General features: G+C 43.1%; 1 pseudogene; it reads right to left on the reverse strand.

Moving 5' to 3' along the window:
* Positions 1–996: 996 nt before the first annotated feature.
* On the reverse strand, positions 997–16,665 carry LOC129861826 (membrane-bound transcription factor site-1 protease-like; annotated as a pseudogene).
* Positions 16,666–20,649: the final 3,984 nt, after the last annotated feature.

A 20,649-nucleotide genomic window follows, 5' to 3' on the forward strand; every position in this document is an offset into this window, starting at 1 on the left:
GTATGTGTGTAATATATATTTATTTGAGAGTAGGGATTGTGTGTGTGGGGGGGAATTAGTACACAAATAATATTAAACTGGTTTCATTTAATTGATCAACACACACACACACACAGATGGATCTTAATTTGAACATTTTCTCACAGCAGGAAAATAATCCTGCAGGAACAGTTTATTGTGTGGATTATAATTATATATTTTTGTAAAGTTTGATACATTTTTTTGTTAGGGGAAATCAAGTCTTACATGTTTTTTTTAATTTTATCCCCTTTTCCCCCCAATTTTCGTGGTATCCAATCGCTAGTAATTACTATCTTGTCTCATCGCTACAACTCCCGTACGGGCTCGGGAGAGACAAAGGTCGAAAGCCATGCGTCCTCCGAGGCACAACCCAACCAAGCCGCACTGCTTCTTTAACACAGCGCGCCTCCAACCCGGAAGCCAGCCGCACCAATGTGTCGGAGGAAACACCGTGCACCTGGCCCCCTTGGTTAGCGCGCACTGCGCCCAGCCCGCCACAGGAGTCGCTGGAGCGCGATGAGACAAGGAATTCCCTACCGGCCAAACCCTCCCTAACCCGGACGACCCGGACCTCCCGGTCGCGGCCGGCTGCGACAGAGCCTGGGGGCGAACCCAGAGACTCTGGTGGCGCTGCGATGCAGTGCCCTAGACCACTGCGCCACCCGGGAGGCCAAGTCTTACATTTTAAAGTGAAGGAAATGTCCAGCAACAATAGGGTGATCAAATTACAGATCCTACACCTGTATACATTCAGAGAAGTATAGCCTACATCTGCCTTTCAGTGAACAGGAAAGGATTTTGGTGAAGTATACCCATAACAATAAAAAGGCTGACTTTAACTTACTGTTTTGGCTGATGTAACTACATGAAGTTCATGATGATCAGCTCAGATGCCATACTGTGGTTTTCTCCTGCAGGAACACTCAGCGCGCACACACACACACACACACACACACACAAACATCAGCACTGACTGTAGTTTAATTGGATATTGTTGTATGTGTAAGCAATAGCTAAGTTAGCTATGCAAAGTGCTAGATAGTTTCTGTAAATATTTACCTGCTGTTCATTATTACTCAGTCAATAAACACCATCACCTGGCAGAAGAGCTAGCTACTGTAAGTTAGCTACAGAAAGTCATGGATAAATCTGACCTTTCTGCAGCAGGTAGCTCTGGCCAGGCAGCTTCACTACCAGCTAGCATGACTGTAGCCAATAATCAGGCCATTTTTTGTTTTTCCAATCTCCGTTTTGACTTGGAAATCAAAATAACAAAACGTACATAGACCATGTCAGAGGTCAATGAGAGTTTAATTTGGTCAGCCAGTCAAAAAAATGTAATTGATCATTTGCTATGTGAGGCTTATGAGGTAATATAAGTTTTGTAATGTTAGATTGTTACGAATGCATTGGTATAAGTGGATGGACGTGGCATTTTGGCAAATCTGAAGAAAAATGACTTTTATATCATAAGGACTTAATTAACATGGTCATCACTAAGGACTTAACATGATCCACACACCCTTGAAGAGTGCACGACAGTGTCTCTTCCCCCTCAAGAGGCTGAAAAGATTTGGGATGGGCCCTCAGATCCTCAAAGTTCTACAGCTGCATCATTGAGAGCATCTTGACTGCTTGATATGGCAACTGCACTGCTCATGACTGCAAAGTGATACAGAGGGTGGTACGGAGAGCGGATGGCCTAGTACATCACTAGCGCCGAGGTCCCTGCCAACCAGAGGGGTATATTACGATTGAAGCTAGATCTACTCAAGCTTTTATAAATTTAGCAAGCTTCAGTTAGCTTCACGTTCATTCTTCATCCATACTACGAAGGTGGATATTGATCATGCAGCTGCCGCCAACTCAAGCAAGGTTAAATTGCAGCACTTCTAATAGCCTTTTTCACACCATAGCCTGCTGAATTTGCAAGATAATTTTTCATTTTGGCAATAATGAAAATGTGGCACTGCCTTGCCCCTGGGTTGTGTAAGCATGGTCTCAATGAAGAGTTTGGCATTCAACATGCAAGCACAGTTACAAGCTTGCTAGAGTTAGCGGCAGTCGTACGAGCAATACCCACCGTCATAGAACAGATGAAACCTGAGCTGGAATGTGAAGATAACTGAAGCTGGCTAGCTTTAGAAAACCCGGAGTATATCTAGCTTCAATCATAGAATCCCCTTCAGGTCTGTGGTGGTGAAGCCTGTAGGTATGAATTTGCTGGCTGTCATATTCGGAGATGTCAGCAGGAGAAATTGTTGTCTACTTTTCCTGGCTGCTGGGAACCTTCCAAGGGAAAGGAGGACATGTGATTTCACGCCACAAGATTTTTTTAAATCCATTCAACCACAGATCACAGGGTCAGTTCCCATGTTCTCCAGGTAATTAGCATCCATTGTGGGCTGTCATCCGAGAGGGACCAGTGACATTTTCACAGGCTATTCTCCCCCATTAAAAGTGGATCAAGCTGGGGATTTAGCAGGACCGCCCGGCCCCCATCACCTTTAATGGAATTAGTCTACTTCACAACCAAGGCAACTGATCCTCAGACAGCTCTGATGGAATTTGAGGCAGGCTATAGTGGGATGGGGACCTTCAGCATCTCTGGTATGGGATTACACCACCAAGGTTATTCTGATATGTGAACCACTTATAAAAATGCAGTTCTGTAGAAAATCCCAACAGGTACATTCACTCTTTTCATAAATAACAATTACACTGTGTGGGACAGTTTCAAACACCAAAGTACATGAATGCAAGAGATGTCCTTAGAAAACTGTTTGACCATGACTTACTTTGAGGTAAAATATTTGATCATTGATCAAGAATGTAGCCACTTAGGAAGACAGCTATTTTACCAAGAGGGATTGTAAACCACTCACTCATGCTGACAGATCATGACAAGGCCATTCATCTTGTTTTAGCTGAAGATTACATTTCAGATGCTGTTGTTGAAACTGATCTTCAGTTGCCACAAATATGTTGATAGCACACTTAAACCACTTTCAGGCCTCAAGTGGTTTATTGTGAAGATGGGTCCATGTCCATCTGTTGTGTAGAGCTATTGAGGCACCCAGCTACATGGCTCAATGCCAAATGAATGGGAAAGATAAACAATATCATTTCATCAATTCAGATGCTGCCTATCATTCCCATGCAATTTGGGATGGGGCAGTATATAGATGAGAGATGTGGGTCATCTTCGACATTAGAACACTTTTGAAATCATACATTTAGATTAAGGTCTTGCATGTCGTAGCTTTCCTCAACATACTTTAACACAGATTTCCCAACTGTTAATTTTCTGAATGCCAAACATTACAAAAATAAACAAGGGACCCAAGGCTTACACTTCATAATTACTTTGAAAAGTTTGCCAATGCTACTCCATTAACAGTTAAATCATGATGGATATTAGAATGCCTCACCAGAGCTCATTATACAAAATATAAAAACAAACAAGACAAACAATTAAGCAACCCATAATCACCTGAACAAAAAGTACTAAATAAGGATATCAGTACATCAGTTAATCTGACTTTAAAAGAACACAGGGAAGATGAGGCCAATCGGGGGACGATGCAGATTCAATAAATACAAAAAGTGGACAGACATTTCAATCAAACTCCATTTGGTCAGTGGAAAGAAAAGCTCCTTTGAAGAGTGGAGGCAAGATCCTGTGGAAAACATTGACTGGGTTTGTAGGCTGCATATTTCAAAGACAAACAACCTGCCTATGAACCTTCATCCAACAGCCACAACTCAAAGGCAGAAGCACACACGGTCTCAGCATAGTCTTCCAGAGTTCAGGGCCTTGTGTACTTTGGCATAATAGTCTGTGGTGTTGGTGCCAGTTGTTGCTGCTGAAAGTAAGTTGGACGTTTGACTCTGGGTTTCCATCGTTTGGGCTTGCTTTTGGATTTGGTGAGCTGCACCACAAAGAAGGACAGCACAACCATGGCTCCCAGGAAGGCAAACATGGGGATGGTCTGGCCCACTTCTGGTTGTAGCGTCCTGGCATTATATCTGGGGAGATGACATGGGTGTCAGGAAGCAGCACATATTAGCATTGTCAAAATGGACAATGACTAGACAAAAAAAAACAGATCTCTTAGATATTCAAACAGTTTGTGTGCATTTTACAAACGGACTCAGAACACAGTACCTCTGAAACATGTGCTGTTGAGCAGGTGATAATGCTACTCGGTATGTATTCTCACCTCCAGGGATGTCCCAGGCTCCACTCTCCCCAGGAGACAGAGGCCGGACCTGAGGTCTGTAGTTTCTGATGTTGGGCAGCACCACTTTGTCCATGTCAATAGATAGCAGCTTCTGGTGCTTCCATAGGTTACTGTGTAACAAAGGCATGGATGCACATTACGACACTTACTTATCAATATGGAGATTAACAGTTGAGTGTATTCAAAATAATCTCCCCATATGTTTGATAGAAAATGAAAGGAAATGCAGGAGATGGAAATGAACAAAGGAATAACACTTCAGGGGGTAGGGACATTGTTACATGGCTTAGAGAATCGGCACACACCTGGGTGCCGTTTTGTTAAGTGGCTGTGGCTGTGGCTTGGACCATGACAGGTGAGGGAAGGCAGGGAGTGGGCGTGGCTTTGGGTCTCCCAGGTGAGCCTCCAATACCCTTGAATACCGATATAAATGATTACCTGGAGGAGGATCGCTACTAAGTGTGTAAAGCTGAAACAAGTGCTGAGCTGGATATGTTTGAGGCTTTCTCTTACCCTCCAGTCTCTCTGGCAGGGGCGGTCGGAGCTAGCAGGAGGAGCCACCCTGCTCTTGGAGTGGGTGAGACTGGGAGGTGTCAAGCTGCAGGAGAGCATCCAGTAGCCAGAAACAATCTATGGGGGACACACACACAACGGTCAAAACCACACCAACTGATCATTTAAGATAAGTTTAAATCATTACATTTTCAATAACTGACAGTTTCTCAGATATGGTTTTAGATATCTGAAAATGCAGGTGGGGTCTCTACCTTTCTGCCTGTGACTGTCATCTATACAGTGAGTCTCCGTAAAGGGCTATCCGACCTCCACCTTCAGACAGTGTTTGGTATATTCCCAGTATGGGAACACCCTCCACAATCGCAGTCTCCTGCTTCAAGACCTCCAGCCCTTAGGAAGAAAGAGGGGGGGGGTGAATATGTGAGAAAGACAAAAAGAGAAACATGAGAATATACAGCAACATCTCCATGGTAACAGCTGTCAGGTGGAAGTGGGTGTTTGCAATACCTTGATCCTTTAGGGTCTTGGAAATCACAATCCCATCTTCTGGAAACTTTGCAATACTGCAGCCTGATGCATAGTACACTGAGGAGACAGACGAGTTTAAACATTACACTAAATAATATAACATTTATTAATCCATCTAACCTTGATTCATTTTCTAGATTTACACACAAATGAGTGGCACAGCGAGTGAATGAGGGTGTGTGAACGCGTGTGTGTTCTTACTGTCATGGTCTGCCATGGTGAAGTCTCCCTCAGAGCCCATCACTGAAGGCCATCGCCCATACAGAGATCAGATCATTCAGAGCTGGCACGTTGGCGCCCCCTGTGTCTGGCATCCACCATTGCCTGAGGAGAACATATTCAACCCATGAGAGGGGATACAAATGAAAGGCCAATTCTAAAACAGATGGGTTGGCTGACGTCACAAACGATGTGCACGCATCGATGGGGCAGTGTGTTGCTATGATGTGGATGGTCAGATAGCTAGCAACAATGACAAGAAACTGCCATTGGGGAATCGTAGATGGCTCATTTCAGCTCGTCTCGTTATTGATACCATGTCTTGTTTTGACTGATGTCATGTCTATGCTAATATGCTGGGCATCGGCACACATTTCAGCAAATAAACGCCTGTTTCAAATAAACGCTGCGTCTAAATTAATTGTTTGAGGTTACCATAGACATAGCTCTGAAGCGAGAAATCTGGGGTATATGATAAGGCAGCCTAGTCTTTGCAAGTCAGATCTGCGATGGATTTCTTATGTTTATACTGGTCCTACTAAATCACAATAAAGTGTGGTAGTCTAACATTTTTATTAAGCAAAAAGTGTGTGCATTAAGGAAATGGACGCCTGGTTTAGTTCCTCGGCAGTAGGTGACTCCTGAGATTGACGGCTTTCTCGCGCCTGATTTTACACCCCATCAGCACTGGCATTCGAACCGGCAACCCTCTGGTTGATGTCCCACTCTAACCTCAAAGCTACCGCCATCCCCTATTGACACAGGCTATGCTGAGGCTTGACGCCCTGTCTGTCCTTTGATGTTTTAATGAGGACTATAGGAGAGAGATTCAGAGAAGATACAAAGTGGTGTTATAATACCTACCTGGTGTTTTCATCGTAGAACTTGACCTTCCTCATGACAGAAATGTTGTACCAGTCACTGAAGACGATGAGAGACAGTCCCTTAACCAAGCTGTGGCGAGACATTGATATCTCCTCTGGAAAGTACTCCTCTTCACTGTCCACCATCAATGTCCCTAAACACACACAGGAAATGTCAGCCCGAGACCAGATACAGAAAAACATGCTCTGCTATGCATGCGTAGGCACTGGAACTATTGCTGTAAGCAATGACAGCATGATAAGCCATTCATTCATGTGCTGCACCCCCATATCCCGCTCTAAAATATGTTAGATCACAGTCAACTGACAAAGATAGCAAACATATTCTCACCATATTGATTAGCATCAAAGCAGGTGATGGGTGCACCCAGGACCTCCACAAAATAACCCATACTCCTCAGGTGCTGGTACATATCCCTGAAGTTGGTGTGAATGTGATCTCCATTCCTACAAATTATTCAGACAAGACACCAATCACACAAAAAAGTAATGATTGTAAAGGGGAAAAATGGTCTGGCTTGCTCTTATATGGCACCCTCTATAGGTACATTTTAAGAGTTGCACTGCAATGACCCCAAACAGCCTAATCTTCTCTTAAAACTAAACAGTGATACAGAGCTAAATAGTTGCCCAAAGAACTCACCAGTCCAGTGGATCATTCTTCATGCGCAGGTTCTCTCGAGGGAAGTAGCCAGGCGGATAGCGCAGGTTGTGGTACTGGTCCCACAGAACCCTCTTACTACGAAGAGGAGTGGGCACTATCTTTACCTTAACTGGCAATTTAACCGTAGAGGTCATCTCCCCATCCACCTCAGACTGAGGAATTAAACAACAATGAGGGTCAGAACATTGAACCATTGACCCAGGATACAGCAAGCTACTTTGCTAGTAGGTAGCTTGCTAACTCTAACCCTAACAGTAGTATCTAAATATTGTGCCCTCTGGTTATAAATCTACATTAGAGGATGGCAGTGTGAGATTACAGAAATAACATAAAAATAAATCCCCTCCCATGATGCAGATTTCTTGGCGACAGAGATGGAGACTGCCAGGTATCCAGCCCAGGGTCAGAGGACTGGCGAATAGGAGACTGCCACATCAATGTGGTCACCATTCTGCGGTAGGTAAGGCTGCCAGGTGGGCTGGAGAGCACAAGAAAGGAAAATGTCAACAAACGGGAGGATGACACACAAAAAATAAATAAACACAGCATGTCAGATCAATTTATATTATTTATGTTTTGACATGAGACCTAAAGCCTTCAATACAAAAGTACCTTGTCCAAAATCCTGCCCGTCACACCCATGCCATTGAGGATGGTGACGTTGACGATGGTGGGCATGCCACCGTAGTAGATGGGCTGGGAGCAGTAAGGCCACATGTAGGGACACTGTCAGGTCAATGTAGCTGGGACTGAGACTAAAGACAAACAGGATCAAATCAACATGATCAGGTCAGAGTTATGAAAGAGGACCGCTGGACATTGCTAGAACATTTCAAGTAGTTAAGAGTGAACATATAACAAAGTGAATACTATGTAAAACAAAGTGTATGATGAGCGTGTGAAGTGTGTGCAGTACCTGGCCTGGGGTTTGTAGCTGTTGAGGATCTGGTAGGCTCTGATGAGGTCCAGTTTTCCGTGGCCTTGTACAAACATGTTGACTCCAGGGAGCCTCAGTGCTGAGGCGATCAAAGCCTGCTTCATACTGGCTGGGTTCACCAGCTCTCTGTTCAACACCGTGCTGTAGGAGAGACACAGCTGGGTTAACAACTATTACATTAACTTTGCATTATGTTTCAATGATCAATAAAGATGAGGTATAAATGCAGAGCTTCCATCGGACTCAACAGCTTGCTATGAGAAAGAGAGCGATGAGGTTTTAGAAACAGACAGACTGCGAGACGGAGATTTAGGTGCAATAAACCCATTTGTAAGAGATGTGAGAATTAAACTCAGTCTGGAGAGACAAATGGAAGTGGAGATAAAGATGAAAGTGTGTCAGCTCTTCCCTGGATGGAAAGTAGATTGATTCTGTTAAATGTCTGTGTTCTTGTTGTTTTGAAGTGAAGGATATCTATCGATTTCATTTATCCCAAAGGGTCCACAGGAAAAAACAGCATCATCAGACCACTTACACACAGACACAGTCTTTCTGTTAAATTGTAACTGCATCTTGAACCTGAAAACAATTGTTTCAATTCAGCCGATAACTCTTAGTCTGTCACTAACACTGCGAATGAGGTGTTCATGGTCTCTTAAAGAAATACTGCTGAGTAAGGTGTCTCCTGCAGAACAAGTAGACTAACTTATCAATCAAATGCTTTAATGCTACTATGCCTATACACCAGACTGTAGCATAATGTTTACAGACAAGATGTATGACAACCCATTGAGATGTGTTGTAATGGTAATTATTGAACCAAATAAATTGAGTGAACTGCTGGCAGACTATAGAAGAATGTTCACCATTAGCCATGTTTCAGCATTTCAGTAGAAACGAATAATGCCTCTGGTAGGTAATGCAGCAGCCACTTCTTGTTAGAGTATGTTCTGAAGTTATTCTGCTCACAGATAAAAAGCAGCAACATCTCCAACAAAGCAAAGTCTGACCATGAATAATATATTGTGTATATGTGAGTGAGTGAGTGAGTTGTGGAGAAAGTGGGGGAGTGCTAAGAGCATGCGGGAGGGAGGGGCCAGGGGAAAAGAAGTGTAGACAGCCAGGCAAGGAACAAGAGACAGACTTTTTCACACACACACAAACATAAATTCACCTGTTAAGGTACAGATTGTGAGAACTCACCTCACCAGTGGGGTCACAGCGCCTGCCACCACAGGTGATGCTACGCTGGTTCCTGAGAGAGAGCAGCAGCCCTCCTTCATCCCTGAGCCCCTCACCCCAGAGCCATAGGTCACAATGTCAGGCTTCACTCTGCCATACCCCCCAGGCAGCTCCTAAAACAGCAGGCAGAGAGAATCATGTTGAATAAAGAGTATAGGGGAAAGAGAGAACATGGGAGAAAGAGACACTTGCAGCGAAGCCGCTCAACATTTACATTAAGTCATCTAACAGACTCCCATCCAGAGCGACCCACAGAAGCAACGCCCTGCTTAAGGGCACGTCAACAAATCTCCCACAAGGTCAAAAACTTTCCTCAAGCTCCCAACCGACAGGCCACCAGCCCTCCAAGATCCCCCCCACAGTTCCCTGAGAGCTGCCCCTCAACCATCTGAGACCCCCCCCCGAAAACAAAATCATAATAAAATTAAAATAATTCCATTCTCCATATGTGCACGTTTGAATGCATGTGTACACGCGTACAAACACTTGCGCGGCATCAGCCTCAGGCAAACAGGCATTAGATTAGTGTCATTCAAACTTTTTTTTCTTCATACAATTTCTTAAAAACTTATCTTTGACCGTCATTCTAACTCCACTCCCACTTGTCTCCAAATCCACATCCCAACCCTCAGCTTCCCTCAGCCCATCCCACCAATCTCTGCTGGCCACCCTCTTCAGATTTTCATACATCTTTCAACTATGCTGTGATGTTTAACATACAATTTGAATCTATTGAATAGTATCCACAGATTGCGAGTTGAAGATAAATACTTTTACTTAGACCGCAGCAGTCTAAGTTACTGCAGACCCGGGTTCGATCCCAGGCTGTGTCACAGCTGGCCGTGCCTGGGAGACCCATGAGGCAGTGCACAATTGGCCCAGCGTCATCCGGGTTAGGGGAGGGTTTGGCCGACCGGGATGTCCTTGTCCCATCACGCTCTAGCGACTCCTTTTAGCGGGCCAGGCGCATGCACGCTGAACTCGGTCACCAGTTGTACGGTGTTTCCTCGGCTGCGGCTGGCTTCTGGGTTAAGTGAGCACTGTGTCAAGAAGCAGTGCAGCTTGGTAGGGTTGTGTTTCGGAGGACGCGTGGCTTTCGACCTTCACCAGTGCGGGAGCTGCAGCAATGGGACAAGACTAACTACCAATTGGATATCACGAAATTGGGGAGAAAAAAGGAGTCAAATTAAATAGAGTATTAATATATTGGTATTTGACTGACCAGGTCTCTACAGATCTCACAACAAAGCTATTTTTAGGGTCAATTACCAATACAAACCAGAAACAGTCTACCTGAGGGCAAGACCATAACAAATCTATTGATTCTGTATCCTCACAACAAAATCTGCAGAGCTATGCCCCAAATGTTCAACATTTTGTTGGTAGCAAGAATTCTGTTCTCATTTTAGCTGAAAAGCACAGTCTTGAATCTTACGTTGTTTTATACATCAACTCATACATCCTGTATCATGGAATATCTACATCAAAAATCTCTTCCCAACTATTTCGCAATCTGTATGGCACAGCTGTCAACATCCTGGTCCTCAAATGAAACTGGTATACTTTCCTATTTTTATTCCTCTGCCAGTTTTGATCCTTTATATTGGACAGACCAGTTCCCTTCTAGGTAATGCTGTCATCAATTGGTTGTAATCTTAAGCAGACCATCCCATACAATTCTGATAACTCCATGAAAGACATAACTCCCCATCCCAATTTACAATATCTTTTTTATCAACCAGCACATTTGAGTTCAACCAAACATTTGTTGTAATATTTGTTCTATCTTTTCAGGGGGATGAAATTGAAACCAGCTCTGCAATGCTTGTTTGAAAAAGGTTTAATTTTCAATTAATCGAAAATGAGACATAGCAATCTGCACAAAGGCATGAAGGCAATTTGTAAACAATGGATGAGCTTTTCTTAGTAATCTAAGAAAAGAGAACCATTTAGGCTTCATTTAAAACTTTTGTATAAGTGAAACTTTAATATTAAGGTTTAGTGCTTTTTATATTTAATAATCTTAACCCACCCAGTTCATATTCATTATATAGATGGGCACGCTTTATCTTGTGTGGTTTAGCGTCCCAGACAAAGCAAAATATTTTTTGAAAAACAAATGATCAGGAGTAGGCAGCGCCGTAAGTAAACTGAGATATGACAATGTTTGCATTCCTCATTTATATGTCCCACAAAAAAAAGGTTAGGGATGGCCATATGCTGCCATACGGTCTGAACACATCCAATTACTCTATCTCAGTGTTTTCTTATGGCTGAGTGTCAGAGACGCAGGGTTAGATGTCTAGTGTGGAACTGATAATAGGTAGGCTGGGGAACAGAGTTCAGTTTACTATGAAAGGTAAGAGTACACAGATAGACATTTGAGAGGTTATGCTGTGAGTGAGACGTACCCATGTAGTCATCCCCCGCGAGGAGAACCTGGCAATGTTATCCTCAAAATCTATCCCACCGACCCCAATCACATCCATCTGATCCGCTGGATTGTTCAGGGTGATAGGATACATATGGAATTGAAAATGTATGTAAAATAATAATTACATCTTGGCTTTCCTTTAAACTAATCTGTATCTTGTAATAATCAATGCTACGCCCTTTTGACCACCACACCTCCTCTAGGTGTGAGAACACACCCATATAGTGGTCCATCGTTCCCAATGGCAGAGACCATGATCACTCTGTTAGCAGTCAGCTCCCAAACCTGGCACACAAACACACATTTCAGGCAAAATAAACTTTTAGAAAAGTAAATCAGTTGAAATGCTTTTGGGATTCTTTATTATTCACCTTATCAACAAAGGGGTGGTCCATGAAGTCTGGACCGCCGATGCTGAGGTTTAAGACATCAATCTTCTTCAGAATGGCATAGTTAAAGGCATCCAGGAACCAAGAGGTGTAGGAGACCTGATTGTTGGTGAACACTCTGAACATGTGAAACTTAGAGTCAGGAGCAAAGCCCTGGCACTCTCGCATGCTGGCAATGACCCCTGCCACAAAAGTACCATGTCCCAGCCCTGGAGAGAGAAGGACGAGACCAAACGTAGTGTCAATGGCCACAGCACAGAAACAGATCACATTACTAAAGCACAAGGAGAGGAGAGGGTTCACTTAGTACCCATGATCCTACCATCATCAAGTGTCTTTTCGTTGGTCTAGTTGGTTCTCTCCTTCACGTTTTTAAAATGTGGATGTTTTTCGATGAGTCCTGTGTCAAAAACAGCCACCTTCACTTCGGAATCTACACAGAGAATACGGACAGTTAGAATAAACCAGCAAATAAATGTACACAAACTACAACATGTACACAAGACACGTTAATGTAAACGACCACAAACACACCCATTCAACTGTTTACACACAACCTGTTATTAACCAGACAGACACAGTGCCCCCTGCTGTCTGTCCTCACCGGTGTGTCCCATCTGCCAGAGGACATCAGCCTGGGCCACGTGTCGGGGGATGGCTCTCAGTAGCCTCGGGCTGGAGTGGCGGCCCGTGGCATGCCAGAAGCCCGGGGCCAGAGACAGGCTAGTCCGACGCAGCAGCCGGGCGACTGCCACTTCTGGGTCCAGCGGGTGTCGTTATTGCAGGGTTCCCCGGGGTCCGGCGCTGACGGGCAGGGATGACAAGAGAGGAAAACGTCAAGAACAATCGTTGCTGAAATAGCCAGGAGTGAAAAACAAACATTCAGTCATACATTGGTAGTGTGCGCACAATACTGAGAGAAATTCATAGCTCCCCAATGTGATATGAAATCTCTCTATTCTGCATACAGTGAAGTAACCTCTTTCGTTCTCATTTAAAATAATCTGCATGTTAACGAGCTACTGAATTTTGTTAAATCATGAAGAATACAAGAGCTCATTGAACTTGACTGGGTTCCAAATGAAACAGCACTCTGTGACCAGACCATTACAATATTCAGAGACAAGATATAGGAGATGGTGGTGGGTGAATAACAAGCACCACTGACCTAATCATGTGAAATGGCCCTATTGCAGTAACAGTCTTCAGTGACACTGACAGAGCTGCTGATGTCTCCACTATGAAGTGTAATTATTTTACACTCTATTCTCTTAGTCACTCTAACAGATGATGATACCGCCACTTCCTGCTCATAAGTATTACCATCTCTAAATGGATCCAGGAGGTCAACCTGTGGAGATACCTTTAGTCTGATTAATATCAATGGAATAAAACATCACTGAAAACTATGAAATGGTTCATCAACTCGCATCACGCAAGGAGAGCACTGTGATTTTAAGTGCACTCCTCTTCCATCAAGTTCATTTTAAATCATGTTTAAATTGGTGGTAGTTAGTGGTACTGGTGTTGGTTTGTAGTGCAGCATGGTCATTGTGGTGGTGAGTGATTCCTGCACTACAGATGCAGACTAGGTGGTGGGAGGAGGACACTATTTAGGGCTCTGGGGTGGAGGGGGCTCCAATGTGCCCAGACACAGCACTGTCATTCCAACCCAGGTCCTGAGAGGAGTTTCTACCAACCCCCGGGCACACACAGTGCTCTGGAGCTGCATGATATATGATCCCTGCTAAACGTCTAACACGTCCAAACACAGTGACAGAACAGAGCACTGAAACTGCCTGGAGCACTGAAACAAAAGCACACTGACCAAACTAAAGCTACTGTGTAGCAGAGATAAAAGAAGCACCAATTTACCTCTGACTGAAAGGAGTCTGTGTGTATGGGAGCAGTTTGGTGAGTGGACATGTGAGATCAAACAGTTTCATGGCACGGTTTCAAGTGAGGGACAATAACATGGTGAGTTTACCAGGGGGAAAGACTTGGGGGGGGTGATCAAACACAGAAAAACATGACCGGAGATTACTTGTTGGTTATTGCTGCATTGTCGGAACTAGAAGCACAAGCATTTCGCTACACTCACATTAACATCTGCTAACCATGTGTATGTGACAAATAAAATTTGATTTGATTTGGGGGGCAGCTATACAACTTGACACACATGTGGGATAAGGGGACAGTCCATATGACAAAGCGTAAAGTATGTGGATCAGTTAAAATAAGAAAAGCAGGGCTGAGTGGAGATGGAGACTCACAGTCAGGCATATACTTGAGTGTGCGGAACACCTTGCGCTGGGGCGTAACCCTCTTTATGTAGGGGTGGTCCTCCAGGGTGAGCAGGCTGCTGTGAGAGGCCTGGCGGATCTGCACCACTTCAAAGTCACTGGCTGGGTTCTCCCGGAGCACGATGCCCCAGTCCAGGGCCTCGGCGCTCCGCAGAGCACTACTGATTAAGTGACTGATTCTCTTGTTTCTAGAAAAAAAAATTGCCCAGTTACATCTCTGGGCTGGTACAGGACACAATAGTGCAGCATTATACTAGCAGTTCCTCTGCTATCACTTAATTGCAATAGGGAAATATAAAGCCCTTTTACGTTTGACTGACAAACAACTTTAATAACATCTAACTAGACTACACAGTTCTTGAGAATTAACACTAACCATTGAGCAAAAGCAAATAACCAAAACAGTGAAATAAAAGTCCATAAGAACAGCAATGGATGACAAAAGGAGGCCTAGAATCAAATCATACTGAATAACTTTGTTGGCTACATTGTGCCATTGTCTGTGTACAATTGCAAAGACCCCTTAGGTGTGGTACCAATGCAGCTTAACTTTCATGAATTTAGTACGAATGTGTTGGCAGAGACAAAACTACAAGCCAATTCTTTATTGACTCTGTAGAAGGCCCGTCACATGATCTGGACCGCTTAGCCCGACCACTCTGTCATGATGACCCCTCGCCCTGCTTCACAATGCACTGCTCTCACTGGGTCATTAGGAATTCATTGAAAAATAGGGCTGCGGAATATAAATACCATGTTATATTCTGGCATGGTGCTCAGCCAGTAGGACTGCACAGACATGCATCCCAGACAGACTACTCTGACTGGAGCACTGGACATTTAAGAGGAAGGAGGGTGGTATGTACGCTCTGGGACAAAAGCCAATGAATACTCCACCGAACAATGAAGGATCCAACAACAGCTTAGCTAAAGCCCTCAAACTCAACTCTGGCCGTGTCTAGACTTGACAGTTCATGCAGCCTTAGTATTCTGACCATGGAATTCCGAACGTGTCATGCATCTACACCTACATTTAAATGAGTCTACAGGCGCTATATTCAAATAGCAGCATGCATTCTACAAACGGTGGAATAGGCGAAATTTGAGAATACCACAACAACTGATGGCAGTAGCTAACCTCTGTAGCTAGCCAGCAAGCAAGCATGCAAGCAAGGCTAAAGGGATTGCAAACAGGTTAGCATAACTCTAGCCAAACAATCTTTTCCTAAATATTAGCTAGATGGCTAGCATTTATGAGTCCAGCAAACACGTTCCTTACACGCTAGGAAAGTATTTCCTCCAAAGTTATAATTAAAAGGTGCCTCTTGGTCCCAAAACACACGTTTGAGACATGTGGGAGTAGTGCTGATGATGTCGCCCACTGTACGAGCTTTTGGTAGCCTGATTGCGTCCGTACTAAGGAGAAATCCGCACAGATCTGTACACAATCCGACCACAAATCGACTTGTGCGTATAGACCAGTCTTTTCAATGCGATCTTCGTTTTCTGATTGAAGAAGTCACATGTAAGTGTCAAGTGTAAACAAGACCTCCGGAACTCGAAGCCAGTTCCACTGCTTTTTTAAATTTATTCCCCTCTAATCAGGAACTGATTTAGTGGATGCAATTAATTATCAGGTAAAACCAGCAGGCTCCGGACGTTGTAGGGTAAGAGTTGATTAACCCTGGGCTAAAGTCTGCCAAGCCATGTGGGAACCTCCAGCCAGATAGAGTAGAGAAGCATGGCAGTGATAGTCCTGCCAAGTGCAATTTGTGTTATCGGTCTGTGGCCAATGAGTGACAATTCATTGAACAAACACCATAAAACAGAAAGATAAACTTGACTTACGTGTCATAAATGGCAATCACCGTAAAGAGAATGTGGCCTGAATATATCTCACAAACATGATTTGGCTTTGACCCAAATAATGACAAGACAAGGTGTTGTTAGGGAATGGTGAGTATGGACTAAGGACCTTGTATGTCACTCAAGATGTTTCAGAAGTTCCATAGTAGTAGCCAAGAGGCAGCCCTCAGTATTATTAGCTTCCTGGCATTGGTGTTCTAGTATGTAAACTACAGTAACATAGCTGACCATGTTCGACTACTTTGGTGGGAAAATTCAGTTTTACAGTGAGACTTGAGCAGTTGGAACTGTGGGTCTCATCAGGGTTGGAAGAGTAGATGGAGGATGCAGCCTCATCCCCTTCCTCTATCCCAACTAGAATGAACCTGCCACATAGCAGAATCACTAGTATGGAGAAACATATAGGCACCAGGGTCATGGTCCAAGCTTTCCTTTTCTGTTCACTAGAAATAGTCTGTATCCCTCCAAGCCCAGAGCCCAAAAAGCCCAAAAATATGGCTATGAAAATCATCAACAACATAGTTCATGTCCAGCGCTCATCGGTGCCCTTCTTGCACACGGCCTGAGCTTCTTTATTTTCTTTCTGCGTTTCCTCTCCATCTTTAAAGTCCAGTGTGTTGATCCTTCAGCCAGGCAACTAATCGGGGATCCATTTTCACACACAGAGGAGATCCACAGAGGCAGATGAGGACGGTGGTTGTGTAGTCTAGGGAGTTCCCCTGCAGATCTTTTCTTCAAATACCTGGAATGAAATGGAAGACACATTGTCATATTGACAGGACATAATAAAATCTAATGCACACATATGCTTCCGAAACTTCATGCTTTCCGTTCCCCAATCAAATCAATCTATACTGAACAAAAATATAAACGCAACATGTAAAGTGTTGGTTTCATGTTTCATGAGCTGGATTAAAAGATCCCAGCAATTGTCCGTACTCACAAAAAAAAGCTTATTTCTCTCAAATTTTGGCCATAAATTTGTTAACATCCCTCTTAGTGAGCATTTTTCCTTCGCCAAAATAATCCATCCACCTGACAGGTGTGGCAAGTCAAGAAGCTGATTAAACAGCATAAAAACGAAATAGAAATGTTTTTCTAAAAAATGTCTCTATTCCTTTGGAACATTTGTGAGTGTAATGTTTACTGTTCATTTATATTGTTTATTTCACTTTTGTTTATTATCCATTAAACTTGCTTTGGCAACATAAACATATATTTCCCATGCCAATAAAGCCACTTAAATTTAAATTGAGATGGGAGGGGCACAGCTAAGCATACTGTAGGTAGGCATGTCGGCAGACAGAACTGTGCATCGGTAATCAAAAGATGTAGGCTATCGCAAAGCTGTATTTTGCAATTTCTTGGCTTGCAATGTCACTAAAGTAGAGGCTATCAATTAGTAGGCTGAGCTATTCTACACAACAGACCAAAGACCAAGACACACACTAGCGTTTTTTCACAGTGAAGAGAAAGAGGAGTAGGCGAGGGAGAAAATCGGGGCAGGCAGAGACAGAACCGGTGCGCATAGGCTTTGTAATCTGTATCTAGCAATGCCCCGTAAATTCACCAAAAGTATATATTAGTCTAACAATGAGTATGGCTGCTATTCTTCATAATGCCAGTAAATTGAAGTTGAACATAGCCAAAGAATAATTTTTATTAAGCCTAAATGTGCAATAAATAGTATTGCCTATATCTTATTTAATGAAACCCTGGCTGGCTGTTGACGAGCGGATAAGAGTGTAAAAGGTTGCGTCAATCAAATCTGGTATCAAGATAAAATGTGATTCAGAGTCACCGAATATACATTAGTTATATTTATTTAACACGAGTGATAAATTGTAAATGCAATTTTCGTATATACGGGTTCACTGTATCACCACGCAGGGTAAAGCAGAGAACTGACTGAAATAGTACAGATCTTCTTTTATACTGTGACAGAGGTAGTTCCAACTTTAGAGTTGGCCTGGCGTGGTTTAAATTTGCTAGCCTGTCGGTGGTGCCCAGGCTGGTCCCAGCCCCACAGCACTCAGGATTCAGATGTCCGGAATGGTGTTTGTGAAGATTGAGCTGAGTTGTCGGTTTCTACACATTCCTCAGTTTCTGTTTTCTTGTTATTCAGCATTTTTCCTACACATTCCTCATGTCCTGTTTTCTTGTTATTCAGCATTTTCCCTACACATTCCTCAACCTTGTGGTTTGCACAGTCGACACCCTAGATTAACAACAGCTTTTCTGCAGTCACGCTATGTTTTGTGATTAACATGTCCTATTTCTATAAGGCATATATTTTTGTTAAAAAGAGAACAAAACCATCCTTCACAAGAGGCAATCCGTAATTTAGATTAACACATCAATGAGCGAGCTAGGACGGAGTCAATATAACTATTTGTTCAGCACATTTGAAATGTACAGCGACACATTGGCTGTTCTTACAGTATTCTCTCTGTACACCAACTCAGAACCATAGGATAAATAAAGGGGCATATAAGCAGACAATGAAAGCTCTTACACTATTCAATGATTACATTTCTCTAAAACAGGCTATATGTGACCAAATTATTAGGGTGATGCACATGGGCTACTAACAGCTTACTACACAACATACACTTAGTATTACTTTCTTAGCTACAGACAGTATACATATCTCCCGGGCATATAACATAATTTATGCAGCAGCATACAGGGCATTTTTGGACTCACCTTGTTGGGATGTGCTCACTTGAACAGGAAGGTGGCGTGGCGGTCCTCCGTGGGCAAATTTTGTCATCAAACTTGGTCAAAGTCGGCATACTAAAAAAAATAAGTATCATAACAAAAAAGTCTGAAATCCCAAATGCTCATATTCCTGCCATCTTTCTGAGCGATACAAAATTAATCTGTACAGGCGCAGTCTGGTTGAAAGGCTCTGGGAACTCTGAAAAAAACAAGGTCAAATCATGATGACGTCAGTGATCTTCAGGTTGGAGCTCTAGAAAGAGGCCAGAGTTCCTGACTTGCAATTCCTAGTTGGATGACCGTTCAAAACTTATTTTCCCAGTCGGAGCTCTTTTTTTCGAGTTCCCAGTTGTTTTGAACTCACTAAAATCAGATTTCCCAGTTCGTGGTTTCCAGTTGTTTTGAGCACGGCATGCTGGAATGACAGCATGGCCAATGTTGAATGTTTATCCTTTTAAGCTTGGAAAAGAGACAACTGAGACTTGGGACCACACCCACTCCACCGAATAGCAGGCTAGTGATTGCTTTGCAATGCTTGCAGTTAGCCACTGATTCCTTCCAAACTACTCATTGTTGAATTTGCAATTTCCAACTTGTGTAATGTTTATGTCTAATGGCCGATGAGCACCGATACGTTTTATCTATAATTCCTCTTAAATATTTGTCTTCATATGACAAGGATTGTAAAGGATGTCAGTAGATTGTCGACTTGATTCATGACAATGACTGCTAGCTTGCTAGCTAATATTTTGAAAGCATGATGTTGACAATCAAAGCTACTGTAGATATGATTTGATGTCATTTTATCTTTGGCCAATTACCTTGAGCCTTCTTGGATGGGCACTTCTAATGTAACTATTTGGCAGCACCCAAGGGGCTTGAATTTTCTAGCTCTCCCCATCGATTTTGCACTGACATAGTGTCTCCATAAGTGAGAACACTGAGCCAATCACGGCGCAACTAGAGAACATTACCACTCTTACGCTCCTTATTTTCCGTTGGCTGCCCCACCACCACTGAAAGCACTTGAGCTAGGCTAAAACACCTGCATTTTGGAGTTGCATTACTCAAGAAAGCAAAAAAGAGATCATGTTTGTATGCAGCTTTATTAACTCAATTAATGTTTTTATTCGTTTCTTGTGTGTAGAATAACTCAGCATACTCATTGATAGCCCCTACTTTACTGAATTAGCGCAAGTCATTAAAATACCAGAAATTGCGAAATACAGCATTGCGATAGACTAACTATTTTTGATTATGTTGATAATGGGATATGGAGAAGGGTGAGCCGGTCAAGGATCGATTCAGACAAGGTGGTAAATTGTATGACAAGCGACAGTTTAATTTAAGAGTAAAGATATCTGGTACAAGCGTATACGGACTCGTTCATTCAGCTCATAATGAACCTCCAGAAAAAGCTCAGATAACAGAATGCATAGACATTTTATACAACACAGAAAGTAGGTTGAGTCTGGAAGTTCTGGTCCTTTGGTTGGTTCTGGACAGGTTGTTGTCTTCTCAGATTGGTCCTGATGAGCTGGGCGTCATCCTTCTGAGTCTTGTAGCAAAAGTTCTTTGTTACCAAATGTTCAGCTAAGCAGGAGATTTTGTGTGTGCGTAGTCAGCCCTCTGTCCTTGGGTATGTGTGTGTGTCTTATTATCTCGTGAAATGCAGACCCAA

Source organism: Salvelinus fontinalis, chromosome 9 (assembly GCF_029448725.1).
Source record: "Salvelinus fontinalis isolate EN_2023a chromosome 9, ASM2944872v1, whole genome shotgun sequence".
Classification (NCBI taxonomy): domain Eukaryota; kingdom Metazoa; phylum Chordata; class Actinopteri; order Salmoniformes; family Salmonidae; genus Salvelinus; species Salvelinus fontinalis.